We start from the raw sequence: 19578 nt of genomic DNA, 5'->3' as shown, positions 1-19578 counted from the left end.
ATCTCCAAGATAAAATATGAATTCCTCTGTTTGGCTTTCAAAACTCTCTATAACCTAGCTCCTTCCTTCAATTCCAATTTTCTTAAACTTCATTTCTCTTCATATAGGATCTAGTAACACTAGCTTTTTTACTGTTTCTCAAAGATGATTCATCCATTTTCTGTAGGTTCTTCTGGGTGCTTTCAATGCTTTTTTTCTTTACTACCATCTTCTGGTTTCCTTGGATTCCTTAAAGACCTAGCTAAAATCTCATATTCTGCAAGAATTCTTCCGCAGGTCCCCTTCATGCTGGTACTTTTCTCTGAGACTACTTCCAGTTTACTCCATACATGTTTTGTATGTACATATTTGATTCCATGTTCTTTTCTCTTTTAGAATCTGAGCTCCCTGAAGGCAGGAACTGATTTTTCCTTTCCAGCTCGTGTAGTGGGCATTTAATAAAGCTAAATGAATATGAATTAAGAGATCCATGGTTTCATAAATAAATCTCTATTTGTGTTCTGTTACATATATATGCATTATATTTGTGTATATGTAATATATAATATATATAATATAAAATTTTATTCTGAAATATTAAATAAAATATAAATAAAAATTAAATAAAAATACCACTCCATGGGGGAGTTAAGTTCAGAATAAAAAATTTAGATGGGGAGGGTTAAGTTCAGAATAAAAATTTAGCTAAAAAATGTCTCTGGGAAGATACCCTCTATCTATTTTGTTCTTGAACCCACCCTTCTTTAATCTTTTCCAATATTTTGAAAACTTGATCCTCCCTACTAGCTCTGCTTATGACTCTTAGGATTTTACCACCATACTCAGTTGCATTCTCATCCTAGAATATTCCTTTGTTATGCTGTCCCCTTCTTCCATGGATGAATTCCTTCTGAGGCTTCCATTATAGAGAGGGCCCAGATTAGCTTTCCTTCATTCTCTTCCCAGCTCTACTTCTGATTCTCTGGCCTTTAACACCATACCCCAAGCAGGTATCTTATCTGCCCCACTGTATCCCCCCACCCTTAAAAAATTCTCACATTCAAATTATCCCAGCTATCATTCTCTCTCTCTCCTCTTGCTTGTGACTAAATTCCTTGAGAAAGTTACATACAATCAATGCTTCTGCTGCCTCTCCTATCACTTGCTTCTAAATCTCTGCAGTGTGCCTTCAAATCTCATCATTCAGGCAGGTGAGCAATGGGCATTCATTAAGTATTTACTATATGAATACAAATAAAGTGGAAAACAGTCTAATGGGGGAAGACAATACATAAAGGTTGCTAAAAAAAAATCAGAGGGAGAGGAAAGAAGGAAAAGGTACTTACTGGAAGTATGGTGACTGAAGGTCCAAGAGTCAAAAGTAAAGCTATCAGGCGAATGGAACATGGTCAGCCTGGACCCAACTCAAAAATGGAGACAATGGAAAGAATCCACCAATGAAGAAGGTGGGGTGGCATGAAGGAGGGACGTTCAATGAGGTGAGAAGGTGCAAGTCTTAGAGAGAACTGCTCTCACCAAAGTTACCAATGATTTTTTTAAAAGTCAAAGGTTCTAAGCCAGGTTCTAAATTTAATGAGCTAATGAGAATGTTGTAGCCTGCAGCACACTAAACCACAGGCAAAGCTAACACTGTTTTTAATAGCAGAATCATCTATCTTAAGGAAAACAGAAACAATAAGATAACTTTCCTAACAGAGGGGGGAAATGAACTAAAGCCCTACACTGGACTTCTTTCCAACTCAAGCATTATGTAAAAGAACACTACCCCATCATATACATTATTACATGATTTCTAATTGTGATAATTAAAATAGTTGGTGTCATAAACTGTAGTGATTAAAATAGTGGAAGAATTAAATTGTAGTAGATATAAAGAGTGGATGAGCAAATTGTAACCGCAGAAAATATGTTTTCACTAGTGTCTTGTTTTTAAATCAATATATAAGGTGGTCGCCAGGGAAATATTCCCAATTATGAAATATACCCAAGTTAACTGGGTTTTATAGAGATTTTAATTAATAATACAATGAGGAATTAAAGAGAGAAAAAGAGGGAATAATGAGAAAGGGATAAGCCAGCCCTGGCCAGTCCTGGCCAACCCAGGCCTAAGCCCTAAGAGAAAAGATCAGTCAGTCCTTAATCACTCACCACAAGATCTGTCCAAGCAAGGATTCTAGTGACACTAGGCCAGCTTCATCTCAGCTGCCTCCACCAGCTCAATCCTCAATCTGAATGTCTTCTGAATGAATCTGAGCTCCTATTTAAAAGGCATTTTCTCCTATGTCACCTCCCCTAAGTCCTTATATCTACCAATCACAGTAGACGTTTTTCAAAGGACAGACCATTCTTAGTTCACACCTGAGTTGCTCCAGTACGCTTGAAATTCTTAATATACATTTTGTCTCCTGGGTTCAGGTCATGCAGAGAAAAGTCTAGTCGTCTGGCTTGTACTGCAGCTCCGGATTCATGAAGTTCACGTAGTTTGTGCTGTAACTCCTGTATATAGGAAGTAATAGTAATATCTCCCCCTAATAGCAATGTATAAGCCGGGGAGAAAGGCTTAGCCTGTATAGGCGGATGTCCAAAAAGCATCTCAAACAGTGAGATGTGTAGGTCTCCTCTAGGCCTGCTTCTAAGATAAAATAGGGCCAGAGGGAGGATTTCAGGCCATGTTAATTCCTCATTGTATTATTAATTAAAATTTCTATAAACCCAGTTAACTTGGGTATATTTCATAATTGGGAATATTTCCCTGGCAACCACCTTATATATTGATTTAAAAACAAGACACTGTAGTGAAAACATATTTTCTGCGGTCACAATTTACTCATCCACTCTTTATATCTACTACAATTTAATTCCTCCACTATTTTAATCACTACAGTTTATGACACCAACTATTTTAATTATCACATAATCTAACCAGTGTATAAGGTTCCATCATTCCATAACACTACGTGAAGACAGAGGGCATTTATGAACATCTAGATATGAACTCTCCAATATCTGATCTCATTCCACTTTGCACTTCTATGCAATATGATTAATATTTTTTGCAAGACAAGGTCCTAAAAATGATAGATATACAAAATATACCTATCAAGTAACAGTCTGGATTTCTAGTGATAGGAAATGTATTTTATCAGCAACCCATCACCAATTATGGTTATCATAACTTGTTAAGGCAAACACTGGTATAGTCTCAGAATCATTGAGGAAGCAATTATTATCTCATTTTTATTCCAAATTTAGTATATTGAACAAAGTCAATTGTAATCACACAAGAAGAGGTATCTATCTTATAAGTCTTCTCAGACACTGAGAGATGGATGAATGCACACCTCTGTTCTTATACCTATCAAGAGCCACCATAGCCAATTTTATATAATAGTTATAACATTGGGGGGCCAGTCTATTATTTAAGTAGATTTCATAGGCTAAGACTGCTTGATTGGATATCTCAAACCTATTAGGAATGAGGAAGGGAAGAAGAAAGGAAAAGGGAAGGGAAAGAGGAAAAGGAAGTGGAAGGATATCAGAACATATAATGCCCTAGAATATAAAATGTTAGTGCTAAAAGTAACCTCAGATCATTTAGTCCAACCCCATCATTTTGCAGATGACAAATAAGAAGCCAAGGCAGCTTATTTGAGTTGTATATGGTCACGTAGATAATAGACCTGAAACTAAAGAACCCAGGCTTTCTAATTTCTAGATTAGTATGCTCAGTGTGAATAAATCTAGAGAAATCATAAACTGAGGATACAGAATGATTTCAGCTGGATTTGGCAGAGAAGAAATCCAACGTACAAATATACACTATTTATCTCTGCTGAACTTTCCCCCTTTAATACTTTTTAGCCTTAAGTTAGGCCTTAAACCATGACTTGGTTATCTAATGAGAATCCGTAATAGCCTGAAGCCCACTAAACCACAGGCAATGCTAAAATTGATTTTACTGGACAAAATCTTCTACCTTAAAAAGTAAAAGAGGGAACTGACAGTCCAGTAAAAAATTATTTAATGGGGGCAGCTGGGTAGCTCAGTGGATTGAGAGCCAGGCCTTCAGATGGGAGGTCTTAGGTTCAAATCTGACCTCAGACACTTCCCAGCTGTGTGACAAATCACTTAACCCCCATTGCCTAGCCCTTATCACTCTTCTGCCTTGGAACCAATACACAGTATTGATTCCAAGATGGAAGGCAAGGGTTTAAAAATGTGTGTGTGTGTGTCTGTGTGTGTGTCTGTGTGTGTGTGTGTGTGTGTGTGTGTGTGTTTTAATTAAGCATCTACTACATAAATATGAGAAAAAAATAAAATATATATTTGATGAACTGAAAGAAAAGCATTCACATTAAGGGGTACTGGGAAAGGATTCTTAGCTGAGTCTCAAGAAATCTAGGAAAGTCAGGAGGCAGAAGTGATGGGGAAAAGGAGTTCAAATAATGATATATGGATTTGCAAGATGATATATCTAGCGAGGAACAGCAAAGATGTCAGTACTGAAGACTAAATGGGGGGAGGGGACCAGATTATGAAGGACTTTAAACAGAGAATCTTAATCCTTCTAGTGTCAAACTTTACAAAAAAAGAGGAAAACACTATCACATGTATCATCATCAAGTTTCTAATCTGATATATGTGTATATAAAGAGTTCCAACATATTGTACCACTCATTAGACAGAGGGCAGTGATGGGGTCTAGCATCTAGAAGTGAACTCTCCAATATTTGATCCCACAGCATTCTGTACTCCTCCTACTGATGATTAATACTGTTTACCGAAGGACAAGGTCCTAAAAGTAACTAAATTACTTTAGTTGCATAAAAGGTATCTACCAAGTAAAACAATCTGCATTTTTTGGTGATAGGAATGCATTTTATCAGCAACCTTTCACTAATTACAACTACTGAAGCTTGTTGAGTTTGGCAAAGATTGGTATGGTCTCAAGGTCATTCAAGGAGCAATTACTATACCAATTTTGTTCTAAATTTAGCACACTGAACAAAGTCAACTTTGATCACAGGTGAAAAGAATGGAAACCAAATTATGCAATTAATAGTTAGGAACACAAAGGGCTTAGAACCTTTTTATGTTGTATTTTTTTAAAAAATTATTTGACTTTGGAAGGAATTCCAACACATACTCGCCTTATCACCTCTGCCAAATTGTAGCCCCCTGAAGGTAGGGACCATGTCTTTCTTATCACATCCAGTACACTGCATGTGCCTTGAAAGTAGAAGATGCTTATCAAATGCTGGCTTAATTATCAAATATTCATTATTTATCAAATCTATGAATGACATGAAACTGGGAGTAATCTTTAATATGTTAGACAACAGAACTGGGATCTTAAAAGATCAAGATAGGTAAGATCTAGCCAAACTTAATGAGCCAATAATAAAATGAACTTTAAGACAAATATAAAGCTCCAGAATTACACTTTGGGTTCAAAGAGTCAAATGCAAAAGGATAGATAGAAAGCAAGCAAGCAATTCATATGTAAATGATGTGGAGGTTCAAACTGACTGCAAGGTCAATATAATGAAACAGTATGTTAGGGAAGTGAAAAATCTAGTATGAATTAAAGCTGTATTAAGAAAACAATAGTGTTCAGCACCAGGGACTCTTGTTTGAGTCCGACTACTCTTGATAAACTGTGTTTGGTCTGGGCCACTACACTTTAGAAGGGGAACTGGCAAACAAATTTAGAAATGTAGAAGATAACTAAAATGATCAGAGGATTTGACTCATATGGCACAATTCAAACAGCAGGGATGATTGGCATGAACAAGAGAAAACATGTGAGCAGGGGAGGGCAGCTGGAGTGAGAGTAAAGAGATACAATTATTTCCAAATATCATGGGGCCTATAGTAAGGAAGGGCTATTGATTTTAGTTTGGGCCTTGTGAAGCAGAACTAGGTCTAATGTATGCCACATATGTATGGATCCAAATAAATATATATACATGTACATATACATATATATGCATACACACAAATATACATGTATATTATATAACTTAGATAGTAGAATTTATTCAAAAATAAAATGGGTTATTTCAAAAGGTAATGAATTCTTAATCACTGGATAACCACTTGTCAAGGAGGTTGTAGAAGGAACTCCTGCTCAGCTTTGGTTTAGTTCTCTTGAATTTCTTGCTGCTCAGAGATTGCATGAAGACAACCAGGCTATCAAACTTTCTCTCTGATAAAACTAGGAATAAGAGACGAGGAATTAAGTAGACAGATGTCTCTTGAAGGTATTCAAGTATGGTTACATGATAAAAACTAAACTACTGAGTACCCATTTACTCAATTCAGTCTTGAATCTTGAAGTCAATGTGAGAACAGAAAAGAAACATTATCAGCAATAACTTTTCTATGTCTAAGCCAAACAGGAGTGTCATATAGGTCTTCCTTTAGTCAACAACTATTTCCTAAGTGCCAACACTGTGCTGGGGCTAGGGGGGGTGCAAAGATAATAAAATTTGAGTCTTTATAATACTTAAAATCTATAATGGGAGATACCACACTCATACAAGTATGGAATACTATATAATATTCAACAAATAGAGTAAGACTTCAAGAACAATACAGGTAGCTATGTAAAACTGAAGGAATGAAAATTATTTCTTCTTTGGTCTGTGTAGAGATTGGGGAGGGGAGGGAATCAGGGAAGAATTCCTTTTTAAAAAAATTTAATTTAATTAATTAATTTAGAATATTTTTCCATGGTTACATGATTCATGTTCTTTTCCCCCCACCCCCCATTGCTAACTCACAATTCCATTGGGTTTTACATGTATCATTGATCAAGACCTATTTCCCTTATTATTGATAATTGCACCAGGGTGATCATTTAGAGTCTACATCCCCAATCATATCCCCATTGAACCATGTGATCAAGCAGTTGTTTTTCTTCTGTATTTCTACTCTTAGGGAAGAATTTTTAAAGAATCAATACAATGAATTTTAAGACTGGATTTGGGGTCATAGGGACTAAATATCATAGAAGCTGGAAGATGCTGGATTTGTATCATGGGAAAGGAGTAGTTTAATTTAACTGGGGCAAAATACTGGTAGATGGGTACCCCTTCCAATGCCTGTTCCATAGTCAACAAACCTGTTCTCCTCTTAAATCATTTGCTTTCCCACTACTTGCATCTTCTAGCTGTCACTGACCTAGTTCTATATCTTTCACCCCTTGATGACCAGCCTGCCTGGTCCCCATTTTCAGCACTGGCTATACTTTGGAAGTGGGAAAATACCCCTATCTCCTTATACATGATTAGATTTTAATGTTAGTAAGATTTTTCAGATAATCATAATTATAATTTTAAGCTAATTCGTATTGAGTCATGATTTTAGAAGGCTTTTTCACTTATATTTTAGTAATATAAATATTACTATTTATAAATAGTAAAATTGCTTTAACTTAGACCTTAGAGTCAGCCCCACCCTTCCAAGTTGATGTATCATGCACCTAATTTGTGATTAGGTATACTTCGTTGACTTTGACCTTAGTTTCATAACCAGATATGGTGTTATCCATCACTACACATCCTTATCCAAAGTAGGCCCAGAGAACATCCTTCTTCCCCCACCCCACCCCCAAAAACCATTAAGTGACTCTTAGGTCACAGTCAGAAGATCTCTCTCACCAAATAAGGGATACTTCCTAGCTGACCTAACCCATGGGCAAATGAGGGTTGTTTCCTAGTTGAACTAACCAATGAACAGTGTTGCTGTGTGTCTTCATCCTTTAAAGGGTATGACTATTCTTATATTTTTCTTTGTATTTGCATGGAAAACTTGGTTGTTACTTTAAGGTTATAAAAGGTCTCTTCCAGTGCGCTGGGTCTTCTGCTATTAATCAGGTGTTCTGGCTATGTTGGAGGATTGGCTCTCTTCCAATAAACCTAAATAATTACCTGGCTTGGAGAATTTTACTCTATTTATCTAAAATGACTATTCTTAGGAAAAATTTGTATAATTTTCACTGACTAGAGAAATGGGGGCATTGGATTGCTCCTTGTTCCCCACTGCCACTTCCAGGCTCTCCTTCTTTCTCTATCTCTCCTCCTTTGAGGTTCACTCAATCCATATCTACCACCCAATCAAAATTCCGGTAGCTATTATCCACTGACCTCCAGGATACTCTTCTTCTTTCCTCAATAAATTCACTACTGGTCCAACAGTGTTTCCTCCCTAATTCCTGCTCTCATACTGGAGGACTTCAACATCTATATCGATACTTCCTCAAATAACCTAACTTCACAGTTCCTCAGCTTACTCATTTTAGATAACCTCCTTACCCCTACTTCAGCCACAGAGAAAGATGATCATACCCTTGATCTTACCATCACCCATAAATATTCCACTTCTATGTTCATAAACTCTGAAAGTCCCTATATCTGATGACAATCTATGGTCATTCCTCTCCTCTTTCTGCCTTGCAATCCCAAACTTGTTCTTGGTCTCACTGTGATCTTCAGTCCCTCAATTCTTCAGTTCTCTCCCAGATCATCAACCCTGTACTAACTAAACTCTTTTCCTTTCCTAATTTTGACTCCTTAGTAAACCAGCTTAACTCTACACTGTCCTCTTTTCTTGGGTCTCTAGCTCCTTTGTGGTCTTCCTGACCTTCCCTGCCAAGCATCAGTCTTGGATCACTCTCATCATACCTTTGCTCCTACATATCTGCTATTACTGAATGAAGCTGGAGAAAAATCATGAAATCATGCTAACTGGGTTCATTATAAATATATAGTGAAAATCTCAACTGAGTCCTCACTGCCTCAGGGCAATCCTCCAATACCTCTCTTATCAGCTTACTATAGTGACTCTTTCAAATCTTTTCATCTCTCCTCAAATCTCCCATGGCTCTCCCTGCCCTTTCAGCTGAGATCTTGCCTTATATTTTACTAAAAAAATTAAGGCCATTTGTCCAGAGCTCCTTCTTCTCCCTTCCTCTTCATTTCAGATGCCTTCTGCCACTATATGTCACAAAGAGGTAGCCTTTCTCCTTGCTGATGCAAACCTCTCTACATGCACAAGTGATTCCATTCCATTCTGTCTTCTCCAGCAGACTATCCTCATCTATCATTTCCATTCTCTCAAGTATCTTCAATCTTTCTCTAACTATTGGCTGCTTCCCTAGTACCTACAAATATGTCTATGTCTCCCCCACCCTTAAAAGACCATCACTTGATCTATCCATTTTCACCAGTGATTGTCCCTATCTCTTTTGATCTTTGTGGCTTTTGGACAATCCTGCTACTTCAATTGGTGAACTCATAAGCTCTCATTGATTTAATTACTGTCTCTGATGATTCTGAAATCTCACAGTCTCACATCACCAACTACTCAAGATATCCCACAGACATCTTAAACTCATCATGTCCCAAATTGAACTCCTTATATTTCCCCACTTCCTTCCAAATGTTCCTAGTACAATCAAAGGCACTATACCACCATCCAGTCATCCAGGCTTAAATCCTAGGTGTTGCTTTCAACTTCTTGCTCTCTCATCCCCACATCTAATCTGTTGCCAAGTTCTGTCAATTTTGCTTCTGGGCCATTTCTCCTTTCCTTGCACTATCCTGCTACAGATTGTTAATATCTCACACCTATATTTTTACAATAATTTGCTAACTGGACCCTACACCAAGATAAATTCAGAATGGGTAAATGGCTTACAGATAAAGAAGGAAACTATAAGTAAATTAAGTAAACATAGAATAGTATCAGTGTCATAGAATAGTGTCAAATCTATGGGAAAGTAAAGAATTTAAGATCAAGCAAGAGATAGAGAATATTACAAAATGTGAAATGAATAATTCTGATTACATTAAATTAAAAAAATTTGTACAAGCAAAAGCAATGCAATCAAAATTAGAAGGGAAGCAACAAATTGTGAAAAAATCTTTATAACAAAAATCTCTGACAAAGGGCTAATTTCTCAAATCTATAAGGAGCTAAATCAATTGTACAAAAAAAAATCAAGCCATAAAGAAATTAAAACTATCAAAAACACATGATAAAAGTCTTCTAAATCTCTCATAATCAGAGAAATGCAAATCAAAATAACTCCAAGATACCACCTTATATCTAGCAGATTGGTTAATATGACAGAAAAGGAAAGTAATAAATGTTGGAGGGGACACTAATGTACTGCTGGTGGAGTTATAAATTGATCCAACCATTCTAGAAGACAATTTGGAACTATACCCAAAGAGCTTTAAAAGACTGCCTGCCCTTCGATCCAACCATACCATTGCTAGGTTTGTACCCCAAAGAGATAATAAGGAAAAATAATTGTACGAAAATATTTATAGCTGCACTCTTTGTGGTATCAAAAAAAATTGGAAAATGAGGGGGTGCTCATCAGTTGGAGAATGCCTGAACAAATTGTATCTGATGGTGATGGAATACTATTGTGCTGAAAGGAACAATGAACTGGAGGATTTCTATGTGAACTGGAATGACTTCCAGGAACTGATGCAGAGTGAAAGGAGCAGAATCAGGAGAATGTTGTACACAGAGAGTGATACACTGTGGCACAATCAAATGTAATGTACTTCTCTACTGGCAGCAATGCAATGATCTAGGACAATTCTGAGGGATTTATGGGAAATAACACTATTCACATCAAAAGAATTGTGGGAGTAGAAATGCAGAAGGATCACATGGTTCGATGGGGATATGGTTGGGAATGTTGACTTTAAATGATCACTCTACTGCAAATAGTAATAATATGGAAATAGGTTTTGAACAAAGACACATGTAGGTAATGAACAAAGATACAGTGGAATTACTCATTGGGTCTGGGAGGGGAGAGGAGAGGGAAAGAACATGAATCATGTAACTATGGAAAAATATTCTTAATTAATTAATTTTATTTTAAAAATAATTTGCTAATTGGTCTCCCTGCTACATGTATCTCCCCACTCCCGGCAATTCTCCTTTAAGCTGTCAAAATGATCTTTCTAAAGAGCAAATTTGATCATATCACCCCCTTCCTCAATCAACTCCAGTGATTCCCTATCTCCTACTAGATCAAATATAAAATCCTCTCATTCAAAGCCCTTAGTAATCCCCCTAACCTTTTCAATTTTTTTTTAATAACTTACTCACCCCTGACCACTCCACATACTCTGCAAACTAGTGACACTGGCCTCCTTGTTTTTCCCAGAACAAAGCATTCTATCTTCTACTCCATGGAGGGAATGTTCTCTCTTCTCATCTTCTCTGGCTTCCTTCATATTGCAGCTAAAATTCTTCCTTCTACAGGAAGACTTTCCTTCTCCCCTCTAAAATCTGCCCTCAGTTGATTATTTTCAGTTTATATTGTATATAGCCCCTTTGTATATTACATGTAGACCAGGAGCTCCCTTAGAACTGGGTCTATCTTTTGCTTTTCTGTGTAGTTCTCAGAGTTTAGCACAGTGCCTGGCACATAACAGGCACATAACTTACTGATAGCCAGATTGCTGAGGATCTTTCATGACAAGATAAGAAGCATAGGCTTAAATGGTAGGCAAAAGGGGACCAATGAAGGATTCTGAACAGAGAAGTAAAATGTTTAGAGTTGTATCTAAGGATAATTAATCTATTAGCATTTGTAGGACAGATTAGATGGAAAAGGACTAAAAGTAGGGAGAAATGTTAAGAAGTTATTACAGAAGTATAAACTTAAACTAGAGTGATGAGGTTGCCATAAAAAGAAGGGATCAATAAGATCACATCAAGATAGAATTAACAGGATATGCTAACTCAATATAAATAACTGTTTCTTAATAATAGTGGGATCAGAACAACAAATTTGTGGGGGATGGGGTGGGGAGTAGGTTAAAGGGCAGCAGTGGCAATGGTTAGGGAGAAAGAGGTTAACCTGGGATGGGTTATCTCAAGATGAGGCAAAAAAATAATAAAAATCTTACAAGCTAAAGTCAGACCTTAAAAATCCCATCTTTTAAATGAACATGATAGAAAAATAACAACTAAAGGGAGAGATACCTGGTTATTTGTTGTGAGGGCAACCTCTGCAATACCCAGCACCAAACATAGAAATCCATTTTATTACCAGATTATTAATTTTCTCTATCTGAGGCTTTCCCCAAGGTTTTTGGCTTTAGGCCAAAGCAAAGCAGTTTTTAAATGCAAAAAGCTTACTAATCATTGCTAACTGGATCTATAAAATTTCTAAATAGCATCCTGATTATGTTTGACTTGCAAGAACCATACAAAGTAATATCTATCTATTGTTATCTCTTACATTAGAAATAACAAGGAGCTTTTCTCCTTGTTTTATATATATACAGATATATATATATAAATATATATATATTAAAGTACTCTTTTAGTACTTAGGAAAAGCATTGTATTCAAAGTCTGTAGAGACTCCAAATGCACTTTAGTTTCTGCAAATAATTTGGTATATAATGTTGGACATTTCACTTCTCTAAATCTGTTTCTTCAACTGTAAAAGAAGAGGGTTAGAAATGATCAATTCTAAGGTCCATTCCCCTCCAGTGATTTTATGACTATCCAGATAAAAGAATTGTTTGTTGGACAACTGGCTCTAAAAGTCTATTGCTGAGCCCTGCTTTAGCATGACTAATGTGTAGTACAGCAGAGAGAGTTCCTTGTTTGGACAATGAAACAGACCTCAGCTGGGTGATAAACTCAGTTGTCCTGATGAGTCCTAGTTCTGTACTTTCTCTTTACCAAGCTGCTATGATCTTTTCATTGTCAGATTTTAAGGGAAACCTATCAGCTTAAAACAAGAGGGCAAGTAAAAGCAGTTACAGCTCTTATGATTTTCACCAAAGATTGATTACTGAAGAAACTGAGAAAGAAGTTACTCCTAGTGCCATAAACCATTCATATCCTCAAAGCTAACTGAATATCTTTCCAGACTTACTTGACATTATTCCCTTTCACAAACTTTATGTTGCTACCAAGTTGGGCCCATGAACTATGCATTCTACTTCAGGTTCTTGACATTTGAACTGTACTCCTAGTTGTGAATGCACACATCTTGTAAAACTGGCACAGTGAAATTGCTGTTTTTCTTCAAGGCTCAAATCATATGTTACCTCCTTTAGGAAGTTTTCAATTAATTCCTCCAATTGAGAATTCATTTCAATGGGCATTTTTTGAGCATCTACTATTGTAAAAGCCATTGTAGAAACAAAAATTTTAAAACGGAAAAGCCACTGCCTTTAAGAAGTATATATTCTACAAAGAACTCCAACTTGGACATAAAAGAGTAAAAATATAAGTTTAAGACAGAACAAATGCTGACAACTAAGGAGAAGAGTAAACACTTTCCCTAAGAGGTGGCAACTGAGAAGAGTAAGCTCCTTGAGAAGGAGCTGTTCTATCTTTGTGTTTGTACTCCCAGAGCCTCAAACATGGCAGGGACTGCATACAGATTTGTTAAAATATGCTGTCAACATTGGTGTTATTCTCAAAATGGATTTTCTCTTCCTCACTTTCTGAAATTCATCTTCCTACTCAAAAGGGATTCCCATTACTATTTGGCTTATCAGAAGAAATATCAGGAGTGAGAGAATGAAATCTCCAGAGTGCTGAGTCTATAAGAAATCATGAGCAGTTGCTTCTCTAAACATAATAACACGGAAACCACAAACCAAAATGGTCACAATTCAAACACAGCAAAAAAGGTCTGGAGAGAGAAGATGGGGAAAGAAAGCAATGTTTCCTTCAGGCCACATCCAATAACAAGTTCTTGGGCAGAAAGCAATCTGGTATATAGGCCAGAGCCCCCGGTGACCTAGGTTGTGGTGTCAACACTACCCGGATTCATTGTGTAATCCTGAGTAAGTTATTACCCTTTATTTTTCTCTTTAAAATGAAAGGGTTAGAAGAAACTGTTTTAAAGTCTCAAGGATCCTCAAGTTTTATGACTAATGCAAACAACTTTTGGTTTTGGGGTTGAGGGATGAGGGATGGAGAAATAGACCAAAAAGTCCAGCATGAATGCCTCTTAAGCAATGGGACAGAGCTAAGGGCCCTCTTTCTCTGGGGTTTTCCTTCATTCCTTCTCTACCCTCTCCTATGACAGGGTTAACTCCTCTTTAACCTTCCAGCACCTCAACAGGATCGCTCCTCTCTGGGGATGCTGACTCAACCCTGTTCCCCTCACATGCACAAATAAAATAGTCACTCTATAAACCTAGGGCATAGACAAAGGTCATAACGAGAAACCCATCAACACACTCATCCGACAAAGACAAAACACACAGACAGTAGGATCTCTCAGTGTAATCCGCGTCTGTACAACCCGAGACAGGGACGATCACACAACCACAGACACAGTGTCACAGACACGGATGCAAAGGCAGAATGACAGACAGACACACAAACACATACAAACACACACAAACACACCCTGCTCCCTCCCCCTGGTCTTTCTCCAGCTCCGCCCCAGGAACGCCCCTTGCCTCCACCGCAAGGACCGGTCCCAGGAAGGAGAACCTTGGTCTGATCCCCAGCACCCCCTGGACGGAAGCCAACCAGTGAACCCCTGTTCCATACCACCCTGACTCACCTGCTCCCGCCTCTGGACTCCAGTTCCAGACTCAACTCCCTCCCCCAGAGCCATTCCCGGTACTGCTTCCGGCCCCGTCACGTGACACTCAGCTGCTGGCCTACCCTAGTCACGTGCTCCGGCGTTCAGCTGATCGGACCTATTTTACCAAGCCCAACTCTCCCAGCTTCCTTTTCTTCCCCGCAAGTCATGCCCTTGTTACGCCTCCTGGCGGCTGACTCTTGTAGTGCAGGAGGGTCCTGTGAGGAGGAAGTAAATGGAAGGAGAGGAAAGAGGAGAACCGCGGTGCGGAGGTGGGGTGGGGGGGTGGAAAAAAAGAGAAGGGTGGAGGGAAAGGGAAGAGGGCAAGATGAAAGGTTACACCTTATTCAAGTTTTACCAGAAACAACTGTGGAAAGTGGAGATGCTGAGCCTAAAGAAGATTGGAGATTAAGTTGTGTGTGTGAGGGCTTGCTCTTCTGACAGTTGTCTCCAGTGTCCGAAGGGCTGTAACATGGGAAAAGACTTAAATATAGGCTGTTCAGTTTGTCTCTAGAGCACATAGAACCAGGAACTTTGGACAGACGTTGCCAATGGTCATATTTGGGCTGGATACCAAGGAAATCTTTCTGAACAATTAGCACTGCCTAGAACTGTTGTCTCAGGAGCTAGAAGGTTGTCAAGGAAAGGCTGAATGACTTTGTTAGGGATGTTTTCAGATGGCATTCTTTTTTTTTTTTAAACCCTTACCTTCCGTCTTGGAATCAACACTGTGTATTGGTTTCAAGGCAGAAGAGTGGTAAAGGCTAGGCAATGGGGGTCAAGTGACTTGCCCAGGGTCACACAGCTGGGAAGTGTCTGAGGTCAGATTTGAACCAAGGATCTCCCTTCTCTAGGCCTGGCTCTCAATCCACTGAGCTACCCAGCTGCCCCCTTCTAGATGGCATTCTTATTCAGGTTTGGATTGGAGTAGTTGGACTCTATTAACCTCTTCCATCACTAAGATTCTGTGGGATGGAGTAGGATTCTTCTTCTTATCCTTTGTAGTCAAAAAGGACCCAAATAATATCACTGTGTCAAGGTTAATGTATCTGTCTATGGCTGATCAGACCGATTAGACCGATAAGAGTTCAGAAGGCTTTACTACAGGTCATTCACAAATAGTCCATATGTACATTTGAGATCAAGATGTCTCTAAATTTATGTACCTCTTATTTCTTTTGAGCTACTGTAATTCTGCTTTGCCCATAAGAGTATGGTAACTTCTTTAATGGGGGGCATGCCATGCTATATAGTACTGTGTCTTCCATGCCTCACAAATGATACCAAAATCCTTCAGAGAAACCTTGAGTAAGAGTCTAGGGAAGTAAGAAGGAAGAAGCCTTTAGCAACCTGCTTCAGGCTTTGCAGTGCATTGAACTGTACCCTATTCCCAACAAATACCCACTATATCTTCCTGACTTGTCACATCTCATTCCTGGGTCAGTTTAGAACTTGGTTCTTTTGCTCCCACAATATAGGACTGACTCAGAAAGTTAGTCAGTCAAAAGACATTTTGTATCTATCAATAAGTCACTCAATGCTTTTATTAAGTGCTTATTGGAAGGTAAGTAGAGCAATAGAGTGTCAAGCCTAGAGTCATCTTCCTGAGTTCAAATCTGACCTCAGATACTTCCTACCTATGTGACCCTGAGTAAGTCACTTAATGAGCTGAAAAAGGAAATGTCAAGTGACTCTAGTATCTATGTCAAGAAAATCCTAAACAGGGTCACGAAGAGTTGGACATGAAACTCTTGACTGAACAACAAAATATTTACTATGTAAGCTGTGCTAAATGTTGGAGATACAAAGACAAAAATGAAAATCCCTGCTCTTAACTAGCTCATCTGATATTGGGAGAACCAATTTGTACATATATAGTACAGTTTTACTGGCACGAGAGTACATGAAGTGAAATTCTGTAACCCTTAGGTCAGATGTTTCCAGCTAGGATTATGCTGCAGCCAGTTCCTATCTGCTAGTGAGCAGATTGTTAAATTTTTAAAAAGGAAGCAGATAGCAGAAAAAATTACTCTGGTGTTCTAGCCAGTAGTTTTAGTTCTTTCATAGGCTTGGCCCAGAGTGCTTCTAGTGTTTTGAAATTTCTTCTTTTACATCCATCCTTCACACAAAGTGCCTCTTCTGACAGGCAGTGGGAATGCCTTCTTCTTTGACTGCTCAAAGAGTTTCTTTTCCATTTGGCATTATTAAGGTGTCATAAATTGGTCTTACCTGCATCCATCCATTTTTCCACTGTGCCTAAGCAGTTTTGTCTCACACTTATGTCTCACTATATTTTGGGTTTCAAGGTAAGCACTTGTACTCTTGTCTTTTGGTCTACTGTCTTCCACTGTGGAAGCAGGGCTGGTTTATGGAAATTACTCCAGGCTGTTTCTCCCAAAATCAAGGAGAAAGGAGTGGAGTTGACAGTTCCTGAGGATATGCATAAAGATTTTTGAGGTTCTGTGCTCCAAAGATAGAGTGGGTAGTATTGCTCCAGAGGCAAAGATGTGTGTCTTCCTTATAGAAATTGGGGTAGGGTATAAAATGTTAAGTGTTTGCTTTTTTCTCCTATAGGCAAAAGTAAGCCACTGAAGGTTTTTAACTAGGACAGTGTCATAGTCAGACTTGTGTGTTAGGAGGATTGTTTTGGCAATTGTACCAAGGATGAACTGCCAAAGAAAAAGACTGGAGGCAGGATGACCAATTAGAAGGCTATAACAATAATCTAGGTAAGAGGAAAAGTAAGATAGAGAGAATCAGAGAATAGTATACACAAGTCCAGAGAGAAAGCATCATTCAAAAAGAGGAGGATGGCCAAAAGTAATGTTGAAAATAAATGAATAATGGAAGCAATGATCTGAGTTCAAACTGACATTTATTTGTAGGGTTTTTTACAATTTTTACAATTTACAAAATGTCAGGGGTTCCATCCCAGCTTGGCCAAAGCCAAAGAGATGAGGAAATGACAAGTATATGTAGTCTATGCAAAAGAGTCAGGTTACTCAAACTCCCCACAGAAAGGGGGTGGGGTCAGCTAAGTGTTTCTTCTCAAGGGGGTCAATCAAAGTTTTCATCTTCTAAAAGGCAAAGAAAGCAAAGTTTGGGGGCAGCTAGGTGACTCAGTAGATAGAGAGCTAGGCCTAGGCCTAGAGACAGGAAATCCTGAGTTCAAATCTGGCCTCAGACACTTCCTAGCTGTGTGACCCTGGGCAAGTTATTTAACTCCCATTGCCTAGCCCTTACTACTCTTCTGGAGTAATGGAAATCTTAATGTAGTTGCATAATTTCCTACAGAGGTGCTCAGCAACTAGGAAATTAAACAGAAAAGGTAGATGGTAAGGGTAACTCAGAGCTGAATATTAGCAGTGCTCGAATAGCTGAAGATGAAGGGATTTAATGATAGAGGTTGGTGCCTTCTTAAACTTGTTAACTATAAATTAGAGACTAGGATGGGTATTAAATGGAAATGAGGCCAAAGCAGGGAGGTTGAAGACTTGGAAGTTAAAGATGAAGAGGAGTTTTAAGAGGAAAGTGATAATAGAGTTATAGATTTAAAGGTAGAAGTTTCTTCAGAAGCTGTTTAATTTTCTTATTTTACAGAAAAGGAAACTGAGGCTAAGAAAATTGAAACAAACTTCCCAAGGTCACTGGAACTAAGGATTTTTGTTGTTCTGTCATTTAGTCATGTCCAGTTCTTCATCATCCCATTTGGGTTTTCCTTGGCAAAGATACTGGAATGATTTGCCATTTCCTTCTCTGATGGATGAAGGCAAACAGAGGTTAAGTGCCTTTCCCAGAATCACACAGTAAGTGTCTGAGGCTGAATTGTAATTCAGCCCTTTGTGACTCCAAGACTAGCACTCTATTCACTGAACCACCAGCCACCTCCTATGATGTACTATGAGAGATTAATTTTTAAAAAATATTTTTAGATTCATATCACATTCGTTTCTGAAAAAGAAGTCTGAGCTCTGAGATTGAACTCTCCTTAGGAAAAGGAAAAAAGAAAAACAAGCAAAAACATGCAATACAATGACTGAGTCTGAAAATGCATTAGCCGTTTCATATCCTTCTGTTGACAGGAAGGAGGTATTAGGGGTGGATCTGAAACTGGCATCCTGTTATTTAAGGTTCAAGTTGGGATGAAATGAGACATTTGCTTGTCACTGAACAGTTAACAAAGAAGATTTTCTTAGCTCTAACATGGCAAGTATATTCAACAAAGATACATTGGCACTTAGCTTTGATAAGCCTGGCCCCCTTCAGTTCCATATAGTACCAGATCTGGACAGCAGGGCAGGGTATTGTGACTCTTGTAGCCTATACATCCGTCAAGTTGGAGGAGCCCTTGTATGTAACTGGGAAACCATTTAAGGCACCCAGAAGCCAGAAGGCAAGGCTGAGCCTTGGTCAAACCCTGAGCCAATCTAATCCTGGCTTTGCTGATTTTTCCAAACCATGATAGTGGCTGAGGAGATGTAGAAGAGGGAAATCTTGGTAGATGGTGATCCTTTCCTTGGATCTCTGTGTCATTTTCTGTTCTCTGGAACTCTCACTGGTTTTTCATTTGCTTCGAGTTCAGTTTCTTATCTTTTCATTTACTTTGGAGTCACTTCTTATATATGTATACATATATTTGGTTCTGCTTGCTTCACTTTGCAATCATTCATATAAATATTCCATAGTTTTTTCTTTAAATTCCTTATCATTCATCTTTTCTTATAACAATACTATTCTATTCTTCCCTACTCTAAAGGTTTTTGAGTCATTTACGAGTGAATGGCTACCAATTTTGTTTAACAAAGAATGGTGCTACATTATAGTTTTGTATATGTTGAAATTTTGTTTCCATCTTTGATTTCCTTAAGGAGCATACCCGATAGTGGGATTGCTAGGTTATAAGTATTGAAACGAAGTTATATGATTGGATTTGTGCATAAGGTAAATTATGAGTCATTGTGATGTGGCAAATAAGC

General features: G+C 38.1%; 1 protein-coding gene across 2 annotated transcripts in view; it reads right to left on the bottom strand.

Moving 5' to 3' along the window:
• The window catches only part of LOC100024692 (proton-coupled amino acid transporter 1), a 68097-nt gene extending 53393 nt beyond the window's left edge, over nucleotides 1-14704 (bottom strand). The window contains exon 1 of one of the 2 annotated variants that reach the window (XM_007473908.2): nucleotides 14582-14704. The gene's annotated coding sequence lies outside the window, so the exon portion shown is untranslated. The remainder of the gene's footprint in view (nucleotides 1-14581) is intronic. The other variant, XM_007473909.2, reaches the window with a different exon arrangement.
• Nucleotides 14705-19578: the final 4874 nt, after the last annotated feature.

This window comes from Monodelphis domestica, chromosome 1, assembly GCF_027887165.1.
Source record: "Monodelphis domestica isolate mMonDom1 chromosome 1, mMonDom1.pri, whole genome shotgun sequence".
NCBI lineage: Eukaryota > Metazoa > Chordata > Mammalia > Didelphimorphia > Didelphidae > Monodelphis > Monodelphis domestica.
This window is presented reverse-complemented; position numbering and strand designations above follow the sequence as displayed.